Source organism: Rana temporaria, chromosome 10, assembly GCF_905171775.1.
Source record: "Rana temporaria chromosome 10, aRanTem1.1, whole genome shotgun sequence".
Lineage (NCBI taxonomy): Eukaryota > Metazoa > Chordata > Amphibia > Anura > Ranidae > Rana > Rana temporaria.
Genome location: NC_053498.1, coordinates 103,465,532 through 103,478,503, shown reverse-complemented (window position 1 = coordinate 103,478,503; position 12,972 = coordinate 103,465,532). Strand labels below are relative to the sequence as shown.

At 45.7% G+C, this 12,972-nt stretch overlaps 1 protein-coding gene across 1 annotated transcript in view; it reads right to left on the bottom strand.

Moving 5' to 3' along the window:
- The window catches only part of PRKCZ (protein kinase C zeta), a 390,682-nt gene extending 381,678 nt beyond the window's left edge, over positions 1-9,004 (bottom strand). The window contains exon 1 of the mRNA XM_040325896.1: positions 8,588-9,004. The gene's annotated coding sequence lies outside the window, so the exon portion shown is untranslated. The remainder of the gene's footprint in view (positions 1-8,587) is intronic.
- Between the last annotated feature and the right edge of the window lie 3,968 nt (positions 9,005-12,972).

Below are 12,972 nucleotides of genomic sequence, written 5' to 3'. Positions count from 1 at the left end.
ATCAGCCAAGGGATAAAATATGCTATTCTGGTAATTCTATGGGAGGTTATTCTCTGTAAATGATACTATTCCATATATAAATATGACATTTTTCCCCATGTCATTATTTGTATCCTCATTTACATGTAGACCCAGCTGTCCAGCAAAAGTACCAATACCATATTATACTGATGGGGTGCTCACAATGAGCAACTTGTATTTATAATAGTATAAACCTTTCAATACTGGGCAGGTCATGCAACACTGTACCCACATTACATTTTTATCATTTTGTTCACACTAATAGTGCTTTCTTTTGGTGGTCTTTATTCACGACTCCGTTTTATATTTTTTTGCGATACAAGCTAAAAAAATTACGGAAATTTTGAAAAACAATATTTTCTACTTTCTATTTTAAAAGAAATCCAATAAATTCAAATTGTCATAATTTTAAGCCAAAATTTATTCTGCTACATGTCTTTGGTAAAAAAAAAAAAAAAATCCCATTAAGTGTATAGTAATTGGTTTGTGTGATCACGGACATATGTACACAGAGGATCACGGACGTATGTATGCAGATAATCATTGGGACGCATGACATATTTACTGGGACACAGGTGGGGGACAGATGTTTTTACTGTGTGGGGGACATTATTTTGGTGAAATGTGTGCGTTTACACTGTGTGGGGACACTGGGCCAGTGATCAGTGTGTAAAAAGCTATAAAAAAACAACTCATACTCACTGATCACCGGCCGGCTGCAGCGAGCTGAGCTCTCCTCTCCTCACTGACAACTTCCGTGTGAGGAGAGGAGAGCTGATCGCCTAGAAACCGACTCTCCATTTACATCACGGCTGTGAGTGAACATAGCCGTCATGTAGGATCTTGAAGGGGAACCCACGCCAAAATGAAACAAAAGTTGGCATTGAGTTTCCCCCAGATCCCAGCCCCCCACCCTATGTGAATGAGTATGGGGTACAATGTACCCCTACCCAATTACCTAAAAAAAAAAAAAAAAAAAAAAAAAAAGTGTCAAAAATAAGACCCGGAAAAAGCGCGAGAAGAACCGGAGAGGGAGAAGGAATGGCAGAGGGGAGAAGACATCACCAGAAGAGGGAGAAGAGCCAGAGAGGGGAGAAGAAAATCGGAAGAGACGCCGGAGCTGCCTTAATACTTTAAAAAATCTGTGTACCGTCTTTATTTTTGACACTTTTTGTTTTAGATGAATGGGTAATGGTACCGTGTACCCCATACTCACATAGGGTGGGGGCCGGGATCTTGAGACCCCCTTGTTAAAAAGGGGGCTCCCGGATTCTGATAAGCCCCCGCCAGCAGACCCCGACAACCAACGGCCAGGGTTGTCGGGAAGAGGCCCTTGTCCTTATCAAGCATCAAGCACCCACCCCCCATGTTGAAGGCATGTAGCCCAGTATGGTACAGGGGGGGTCGCACGCTTGTCCCCCCCCCTCCTCGGCTGCGTGCTCGGATAAGGTTCTGGTATGGATTTTGAGGGCCCCCACATGCCATTTTTTTGTGTGGGGGTTCCCCTTAAAATCCATACTAGACTGAAGGGTCTGGCATCGTCCTGGGAGGGAACCCCACGCCAATTTTTTTTCCCTATTTTGGCAGGGGTTCCCCCTCTAGATCATCTGCACACAAGTCGCTCCGCAAGTCGGAGCACCATGGACCAACTTCTATTCAAATCAATGTGCTCCCATAGGGAACAATTGATTTTGAATAGAGGCATAAAAAAAAAAAAAAATACGCTCCGAATAGTGTTAAGCCGCGTTTAACAGCTTTTACCGGTGTCTGTCAATTTTACAGCTCTAGCGCTGGAGCCTCAGAACGCGCTGGCCCTGTTTTTTTTTTTTAGCTTAAAAACGCCTATGCCACTTACAGGATCACCAATAGGTGTTGTGTGAAAACAAGATGGTCCCAATGTATATGTTGCAATAGATCCAAAAATAGATTTTCTTGACAACTGTGATAAATCTTGCTTAAGGTGATATAAATCTTTCACCAGACATTGATAGCTGCCATCACCCAAAGTGCACAGATAATGAATGTGCTTACCAGATACACCTGACCTCTTTGATTAGAAAGAAAGTCAGATAAAGCGTTTACAGGATTGTGCCTGCACACATAGCAATATGACAGGAATAGATCCGAATGCCTCTTCCTCTGAGTTACAGGTTAGATATACGAAAAGGAATGAGAAAAGCCATTGCATAATACTGTTTATTAAAATGTTAAAATAATATAAAAAACGCCAAATGACCTCTTACAATAAAATGTGCCTACCCGGCACTGGGGCTGGGATTAGAATACCTGTCAGGTTTTTCTAGCCGTCTGTGCCCCTGCCCTGTTAAGGAGATTCATCATATGTGTCCCGTTGACCATTATCATTGGAAGTAAAAGAAAATCCCAAATTTTGGATTGTCCCCAGAAAATAAATAGTGGGTAAATCTTCCAATGGGGATACTAGTTCTGGTGATCTGGGCTCCCCAAGGAATTCCCTTAAAAGGGGTTGTAAAGATACAATTTTTTTTCCCTAAATAGCTTCCTTTACTTTAGTGCAGTCCTCCTTCACTTACCTCATCTTTCAATTTTGGTTTTAAATGTCCTTATTTCTTCTGAGAAACCCTCACTTCCTGTTCTTCTGTCTGTAAACACACAGTAATGCAAGGCTTTCTCCCTGGTGTGGAGTGTCATGTTCGCCCCCTCCCTTGAGGGGGCGAGCCGGAGAGTCAGGACACCAACTAACACACAGCTCTTTTCTCTATCTGCAATGTATAGAGCGTCCTGACTCTCCTGCTTGCCCCCTCCCTCCTCAAGGGAGGGGGCGAGCACGACACTCCACACCAGGAAGAAAGCCTTGCATTACTGTGTGGAGTTACAGGCAGAAGAACAGGAAGTGAGGATTTCTCAGAAGATATAAGGACATTTAAAAGAAAAATGGAAGGATGAGGTAAGTAAAGGAGGACTGCACTAAGGTAAAGGAAGCTATTTAGGGGAAAAAAATAAATTACCTTTACAGCCCCTTTAATTTGCAGGGTTTTTCTCTCACTTCAGTCTTCTACACCTGGAATGTAAACGGCTGACAGAGCCGGCATGCTCCTTTCCGCCCACCGCAGGATGTGAACGACGTCCGACGCCACAGCCAAGCTCCTTGTTCCCCTCTGATGGTTGACATAAGCCACCACCGTGGCATTGTCCGACTGGATCCTGAGTGGACATTCTTGTAGCCTCTGCGACCACGAGGAGAGGCACAGCCTGATTGTTTGAAGTTCTAGTACATTGAAGTTCTAGTACATTGATCGGCAGGCAGGATTCGTCCGGAGTTCAGCGACCCTGGCCCGACTGGACACCCCAGACTCCCCCCCAACCTATGAGGATGGCGTCATTCGTGATCACAGTCCAATGGAAAGGAAAGAACGACTTCCCGGACTGAAGAGACGGGGATCTCAGCCACCAACTCAGGGAGGCCCTGACTAGGTGACTTACCTGAACCTGACGATTCAAAGACAATGGAGATCTGTTCCATTTGGACAGGATCTCCTGCTGCAAGACCCGAGTGTGCAATTGGGCATACGGTACTGCCTCGAAGGAGGCCACCATGAGGCCCAGAACTTGCATGCAAAAAAAACGGAGAGATGACCATTTGCGGGATGCTAACAATTTCACCGCCGACTGGAGTGTCTGCAACTTCTCCAAAAAGGAAGGAAGGAAGGAAGGAAGGAAGGAAGGAAGACCTTAGACCCGAGGAGTCCAGAATTAATCCTAGGTACTCCAGACATTGAGTCGGTACCAAGACCGACTTCTGAATGTTCAGCACCCACCCAAAATTCCAGAGGGTCTGACTGGCTATAGAAACGTACTCCTCTAATTCTGAGCCAGAAGCAGCTCTCAGAAGGAGATTGTCTAAGTAGCCCATGACAGCAATGCCTCGCTGTCTCAGCAAAGCCAGAATCGGGGCAAGCACCTTGGTGAAAACTCTTGGTGCTGACGCTAGGCCAAAGGGAAGAGCCACAAACTGATAGTGGTCTTCGCTGATCGCAAAGCGCAGAAACCTCTGATGCCTGGCGCAGATGGGGACATGCAAGTATGCGTCCTTGATGTCCAGGGACGCCAGAAAGTTCCCCGGATGAAGCGCAGCAACCACTGAACAAATTGAATCCATCCGGAACTTTCGCACCCTCACAAAGGCATTGAGGACCTTGAGGTTCAAGATTGGACGGACACCGTCCTTCTTTGGGACTACAAACAGATTTGAATAGAATCCCTGAAACCTTTCCTCCAGTGGCACAGGTAAAATTACCCCGCACCTGAGCAAGTCTTGAACTGCTCCCATTAAGGCAGAACGACGAGCCAGGAGAGGAAGATTTCAAGGAAAGAATCTGTTTGGCGGACAAGACAAACTAGATCTTGTACCCCGAAGTGACCACCTCGCAGACCCACTGGTTGGACAGCAGGGAGGTCCACCAAGCTGCAAACCCACAAAGCCGCCCCCCCCACCCTTGAGTCGGGCGGGGGCAAAACTTCATGCGGTAGCAGGCTTGTTTGGCTTGCGTACCCAGGGACGCTTCTGTCACCCAGCTGGACCTTTGTCAGTCTGGGAGGATCTGCCAGCTGACCCTGACTGACGAAAATACTGCTTCTATGCGGAATTGGAGGGCCCCGGCTTACGACGCGGCTCCTTCCCCTTGGTGGACTGAGGGAGAAGAGTGCTCTTACCCCCAGTGACATCCTTAATAAGGTCATCCAGCTAAGGTACCAAAAAGCCTCCCACCTTTAAAGGGTAAATCAGCCAAAGCTTTCTTGGAAGCTTGGTCAGCGGACCAGCATTTCAGCCAAATCAGGCAGCGCAATACCACCGTAGATACAGAGGCTCTGGAGATCAAGGGAGTCGCATTCCAGAGTGGCATCACAGACATAGACAAGGCCCTGTACCAACTGGTCGGCCAGCCTCACACACTCAAGGGGGAGCTGATGCTCCTTCACTGTCTGGCGCAAAATCTTTGCCCACTCAGTAAGTGTCTGAGACACCAAAGTTGCAGCCAAGATAGGCTGCAACGCAGATCCCAGCATGGTGAACATGGAGCGGGTAACCGCTTCGGACCATCTATCAGTAGGGTCCTTAAAGGCAGGGGTCCCTTCTACCGGGAGAGTGGTTACTTTGTTTAACCGAGCGACCGGGGGGGGGTCAACGATCGGAGGAGAAGCCCATTTTTTCAAAAGGTTCTCCTCAAAAGGATAACGGACCACAAAGGACCTCTGCAGCCGTTCCCATTCCTTATCTATGAACGCGCAGGCCACTAGGGGTGCGTGCACGCCGCCCGCTCGCCCCCGACTCCTGTGCCCGGCGAGCGCGATCGCCGCTGGGTACATGGGAACGCTCGTTACAGAGCGAGGAGCGGGAGCTGTGTGTGTAAACACACAGCTCCCGGTCCCGTCAGGGAGAGAAATGCTGATCTTCTGTTCATACAATGTATGAACAGAAGATCAGTCATTTCCCCATGTCAGTCCACCCCCTGTACAGTTAGAACACACCCAGGGAACATACTTAACCTCTTCCCTGCCCCCTAGTGTTAACCCCTTCACTGCCAGTGGCATTTTTATAGTAATCCAATGCATTTGTATAGCACTGATCGCTATAAAAATGCCAATGGTCCCAAAAATGTGTCAAAAGTGTCCGAAGTGTCCGACATAATGTCGCAGTACCAAAAAAAAAAAAAAAAAAAAAAAAAAACGCTGATCGCCGCCATTACTAGTAAAAATAATAATACAAATTTCATAAAAATACCCCCTATTTTGTAAACGCTATAACTTTTGCGCAAACCAATCAATAAACGTTTATTGCGATTTTTTTTTTTTTTTTTTACGAAAAATATGTAGAAGAATACGTATCGTCCTAAACTGAGGGAAAAAAAAAAAGTTTTATATATTTTTGGGGGATATTTATTATAGCAAAAAAATATTAAATTTTTTTCAAAATTGTCGCTCTATTTTTGTTTATAGCGCAAAAACGAAAACCCGCAGAGGTGATCAAATACCACCAAAAGAAAGCTCTATTTATGGGAAAAAATGGACGTCAATTTTGTTTGGGATCCACGTCGCACGACCGCGCAATTGTCAGTTAAAAAGCGACGCAGTGCCGAATCGCAAAAGGTGCTCTGGTCTTTGACCAGCAATATGGTCCGGGGGTTAAGTGGTTAAAAATGGCTCAGCCATTTACAGCTCAAAAACATCATGGTGGGCATGAGGCCATAGGCTAACATGGAGAGCCATTTTTAAACTGCAAAAAACGCTCAGAAAAGTGGCTGTAAAAACGACCATGGGCACGAGTCCTAAAGCTCTCCGTGCAGAAATTGACTATGGCTGAGGATCTAAAGATTGTGTACACACTATATAAAGCCATAAACCGCATACCATGCCTTCTAATAATATTGCATGGGAATATAATCCATCACATAGAATACAAATCATAAAGCAAAGAAATAAGTAAAATAGGTGCATATATGAATCAAATTATAATGTCCGGATGTAACCGTTGATTCAGTTACTTGAAATAATTATATACAGTTCATTTAAAGTGATGTCACAATGTGTAGTGTCCTTCCATCTCTGTTGGTCACCAATGTGCTCACAGAATTCTCACCTTAAATAAGGCTTAGAAAAACGCCTTGCATGAATTTTTATAAAGTAGTCTGGTCAGTCAGGGTGGCAGAAGCCCTCTTTATCCTACCCAAATGGTGACTCCAGATTGGGTTGATGGTCCCTTAAAAGCCTTGTATGCATATATACGTTAGGATAAAAGCTAAATGGCGCCTCCCTTAGTGTAGTATGGTAAAGCCAAGATTTAACAGTAAAAAGAAAGCCGCTTACATCAAAATCCACATATAAAGTTTGTATACTCAGCAGTGAATGCATCTCATGTCACTTACGGTCTTCACTATGTTCGGGACTCCCTACGTGTTACGTCACCGAAAATGGTGTTATTGGCATTTGGCCAATAAGAGAAAAAGGTGCTGATAAAGGCACTGAAATGCACTGGGCTTTGCTGAGAAATCACAGCAATTTTACTGTGCTATGGTCCATTTTCTATAGGTTAAAAAATGTAACATGGGTGCATTAAAACGGAGGTTTACCCTAAAAGAATTATTTACCATCCTACAGTATGCTTTTTTTTTTTTTGCGCTGTATTTACCGTTTAATCCCTCAGTTTCTTTTCAGACTCCCGTGGGAAGTAGGCGTTCCTATGAAGAGGGGGACATGATTTGCGTCCGGCTATGGTGCGTCACGCGTTCCGAAAATAGCCGAAATAGGACTCGGCTGTATACGGTGCCTGCGCAGTCAGCTCCTAGTCCGTGCGCAGGCGCCGTATAGCGCCATGAAGAGCCGAGACCTAGTCCGGCTATTGACGTGCCATACCTGGACGTCAATCATGTTCCCCTCTTCATAGGAACGCCTACTCCCCGCGGGAGTCTGAAACGAAACTGAGGGATTAAACTGTAAATACAGCGCAAAAAAAAAAAAAATACTGTAGCTGACGCAAGTATGCTGGATGAGATGGTACATAGATGTTTTTTAGGGTGAACCTCCGCTTTAATAATGCGTTCTTGCTGTGTTTTCAATGCATTTCAACAGGGAGATGCGTTTTTTGTGCATTTTTTTTTCCACTGACCAAAAATGCAGAAAGCAGGATTTTTAACAATATAATACACACACACACACACACACACACACACACTAATATATATATATATATATATATATACATATTTTTTAACTGTGATTATCGGTCTTCGCGCCGAGTGCATCCTGCATTTTCAGTTTTGGGAACCAAAATTTCCATTTGGTGCCACTCTAGTCACGACACATGGCTTTCTTTCGGGGAACCCTCTGATGTTAACACCCCCCAAGTTAAAAAATGCCACAATCATGGCATGTGTACAGTCCTGTCAGGCTGTAATGACAGCATTTGGGGGTGGGTGCTCAGGAAGGGAGGGGGGTTGATAAAGCCACAGCTCAGCCATGTGTTTTTGCTGCCTCCTGGTTGAAAGAGCACTAAACACTCATACACGGCTCCGGTGGGGTTTCCCCCGTAGCAGGGTTACAGTGCAAAGTAGCCGCGCTTCCCATAGACTTCTATGGTGGGGCATTTTCTGAAAGCACATCAAAGATGCAGTAAACTAAAGGCAAAATGTTATTTAGTGTTGGGGGGAGAGGCGAGGACCCCCTGGCAGGTTTTTATTGTGTCCCCATCTGTATTGTCAGGTTTACCTTCATCACAGGAAGGGAAGAAAGTTCCAGGTGTTGGGTTGTCACCAGAACAGGAAAAGGGAGGAAATCTATTTCCAGTAAGGTCTGGTGACACTTTGGAATGATTTCCTCTCACTTCCTGTGTTGGCTATGAGACAGGAAGTGAGAGAAAATCTCCCCAATGAGACAGAGAAGGCAGAAAACATGACAGGGGGCGATGACCTTCTCTTACTTCATCGAAAATGAAGTTCAATGCCTTTCCTCTATCCAGACAACAAGCATTTAGTGTACAGCGCTGCAGAGTATGTTGGAAGCACATGAATAAAACATGACAGTATGAAGTTACCTGGGGGGGTGGGGCTCTATTAGCAGTCACCTGTGACCCCTGGAGGAAAGCAGAGCAGAAAACAGGACATGGTGCAATGAACACCGGCCGCCCATATGACCAAACGGCGCCCCCTACAGCCAGGGCCGGGAACAGCACTCGCTCCTCCGTGATGTCATGTGAAGACTTTCCTTATCCACCTGCGGAGCCCGGACAGTCCTTGAAATAACCAACTCCCGCCAAGTTTACGGCAACTCTGTCTGCTTCGGGGTTCCGCTACGCCTACACGGCAACCACTCCGCCGGACTGCCCCGTCCGAAGAACACCGGACTCCCGGAATATGGCGGAATAACTGTAGTGGTTCTCTCAGCCAATAGCAAAGAGCCGCTTCACATAGCCGACCAATCGCGCCGTCACGGAGCGGCCGTTCTAGCCAGTCAGTGCGGCCGGCAAGAGGGCTGCCTCCAATAGGCTGAGAGTATCAATTACCTGGTTGAAGATTACAGGGATTAACCAATGAGGGTCGAGCGGATTACACCTGCGGCCAATGAGAAGGCGGGCGAGGACGGGCGGCGGTGCGGGTCAGTAACTGTGGAGTTGTGTGTAGGGAGCTGTCAGTGTGAGGAATGTGGTTACATCACACGGCTGACACTCTCCCCATAAATTCATACACCGCCCGCATTCCTCACACACTCTCATGGGTCATTCATTCACCAGAAACCAAACCCACACACCCGACCTTCCTATCAGGGCCATTCCAGCTTACCAGGGAGGAGCTTAGAGAGCACCTGTTCCCACACTATAGACATTACATTGTATTCACCACCGACCGGCCTGTATAAAGCGATCCATCACCTGCATAGTTTTCAGCTCTTACAAACGCAATTTTTTGGGGTGAAAATACACATTTTGAATAAAAAAATAAAATAGTAAAGGTAGCTTATGTTTTATTTTCCGTATAATGTGACAGATGATGTTACACTGCGTAAATCGATACCTAACATGTAATGCGTAAAAATTGCGCACGCTCATATAATGATGACAAACTGCGTTACTTAAAGTGGAGTTCCACCCATTTTTTTTTATCCCAAAAATCAAAAAAAATATATATATTTTTTTTTTATACTCACCAGAAAGGGCGGTTGCTATGCGGGACTAACTCTTCTGCCTCTTCCTCCACCACGGTCGTCTTCTTCCTCGTCCTCCTTCGCGGTGTCTTCTGGTGAATGTTGCACGCTTCCTTCTGGGAACTGTGTGTATCCCAGGAGGCAGCCGCCCATTCACAAAGCGCCATGCAAGATGCACATGCGCAGTGGGAAACGGGCAGTGAAGTCGTAAGTGTTTGTAGCGGCTGACTTTTAAATGAAAAAAAAAAATTGCGGATGGAATCCTGCTTTAAAAATCTCTGAGGCTTAAAGTGGAGGTTCACCCGAAAAGTTAATTTTTAACCTTAGATTGATGCTCATTTTGTCAAGGGGAATCGGGTAGTTTTTTTAAAATCGAAGCCGTACTTACCGTTTTAGAGAGCGATCTTCTCCGCCTCTTCTGGGTATGGGCTGCGGGACTGGGCATTCCTATTTGATTAACAGGCTTCCGACGGTCGCATCTATCGCGTCACGATTTACCAAAAGTAGCTGAACGTCGGTGCGCAGGCGCCGTATAGAGCCGCACCGGCGTTCGGCTTCTTTTGGCTACTCGTGACGCGATGTATGTGACCGTCGAAAGCCTGTCAATCAAATAGGAACGCCCAGTCCCGAAGACTATACCCGGAAGCGGCGGAGAAGATCGCTCTCTAAAACGGTAAGTACGGCTTCGATTTAAAAAAAACACCCGATTCCCCTTGACAAAATGAGCATCAATCTAAGGTTAAAAAATGTTTTTCGGGTGAATTCCCGCTTTAAATTCTTTTTACAGGTTACCAGTGTAGAGTTACAGAAGAGGTCTAGCGCTATAATTATTGCTCTCGCTCTAACGTTCGCCGCAATGCCTCACATGTGTGGTTTGAACGCCATCTACATATGTGGGTGCCACTTGCGTATAAGTTCGCTTCTGTGCACGAGCTCGGAGGGACGGGGTGCTTTAAAAAATTTTTTTATTTTTTTTATTATTTATTTTATTTTTACACTCCCACCTTTACCATTTTTTTTATTTATTTTTTTGATCAGTGTTATTTCTATAACATAAATTGTAATATAAATAAGCAGGACAGGGCCACAGATCTCATCTTTACACTACTGCTGTGTGGTGCGAGATCGCATGTGATTTGCACTGCACTGCCATGCAAATCACAATGAGATGCGATGTGATGTCCATGCGATGTGAATTCAGCCATACAGATAGTATGGCTGAATTTGCACCGCATTCGAACCAAACTTGCATGGGACCCTCTTTTTGGTACGCAGCAGAAATAGATTGCATGGGTGTTTTAATAGACCATCCTAACAGTTTGCATAGGGCAGTGTGAACTATCGCAGGGAATCATGGGATGCGGGAAGCCTGCGAATGCGGGAACCCTAGACCTCAGTTCACACTGCAGCAGTGCGGGAACCCTGCAAATCCACTGTGGGTTCCCGCATCGCAAATCCAAACTTAAAGATACCCCCAAATCAGTTTGCATATCGCACTACTATCTGCAAATTCAGACAGGAAACAGATCACATGGGTGTGAACATCCTTGCGATCCGATTCTGCTGCGGACCAAAAAAAAGGGTCCTGTGCGAGTTTGGTCCGAATGTGATGCAAATTCATCCATACTATCTGACTGAATTAGCATCGCACGGACATCACATTTGCACTGCAGTGCGGTGCGAATCACTAGCGATCGCGCACCACGCAGCAGTGTGAACTGGCCCTAAAAGAAAAAAGAAGTTTCACTTTTACTCAAATTTTTTTTAGTCTCGTCAGTGGTAAAAAGTGGTATCGGGACAACCCTAGTATTCGGTATCGGCGACTACTTGAAAAAAAGTATCGGTACTTGTACTCGGTCCTAAAAAAGTGGTATCGGGACAACCCTACTCCTAGAGATCATCAAAGATTTGGATTTTTTTTTATAACCTAACCCTGACTTCTACTTCGCAACAACATTGTCCCTTACTTGTTTGGAGAGTTCCTTATGCCCTGTACACATGACCATTTTTTCCGTCTGAATAAACTCAGACGGGTTTTTTCAACAGAATTCCACTCAAGCGGTCTTGCATACACACGGTCACGACCGTCAAAAACGCGGTGACGTACAACACGTACGACGAGCCGTGAAAAATTCATTGCTTCCGAGCATGCGTCGACTTGTTTCTGAGCATGCGTGTTTTTTTCTCCGTCAAAGTTCCATACAGATAAACGTAATTTCCGCTAGAATTTTTTTTCCTTTCTAAGTCCGTCGGAGTTTCCGACGGAAAAAGTCCGATGGGGCATACACACGGTCATAATATCCGTTGAAAAAATTCCGTCTGACTTTTTTCATTGGAAATTCCGATAGTGTGTACGAGGCATTAGTCTTCATGGCAGTGTTTGGTTAGTGGTGCCTCTTGCTTAGGTGTTGCAGCCTCTGGGGCCTTTCAAAAAGGTGTGTATATGTAATGACAGATCATGTGACACTTAGATTGCACACAGGTGGACATCATTTCACTAACTATGTGACTTATGAAGGTAATTGGTTGCACCAGAGCTTTTTATGGGCTTCATAACAAAGGGGGTGAATACATATGCACATGCCAATAAGCAGTTTTTTATTTCTGAAAAATAGTTTTATGTATATATTTTTCTAATTTTACTTCACCAACTTAGACTATTGTGTTCTGATCCATCCCATATAATTCACATAAAAAAAATATTGAACTAAAAGGCTGTAATGTAACAAAATAGGTAAAAAGCCATAGGGTGAATACTTTTGCAAGGCACTGTACTGTGTTTTGGGAAGGGTACTTTTTTAGGGGGAAGAAAAGCAGGGGCTTATGGAATGACAGAAAGCACATCACTAATAAAGTAAAGTATAAAACACTTTATTCTTAAAGCGGATGTGCCACTAAAAAACTATATTAAAAGCAAGCAGCTACAAATACTGCAGCTGCTGACTTTTAATATAAGGACACTTACCTGTCCTGGAGTCCAGCGGTGATCGCAGCAGATGACGAGCCGATCGCTCGTCACCCTGCTGCTCCCCCCTCCATCCACGGTGAGGGAACCAGGAAGTGAAGCGCTCCGGCTTCACTGCCCGGTTCCCTACGGCGCATGCGCGAGTCGCGCTGCGCCCGCCGATTGGCTCCCGCTGTGTGCTGGGAGCCGAGTGTTCCCAGCATACAACGGGGGGGGGCGACGGGAAGCGGAGGAAAAACCCGTCCTTTGCCCGTATCGTAGGGCCGGAAGTGGGTGCAGATACCTGTCTGTAGACAGGTATCTGCTCCCCCCTC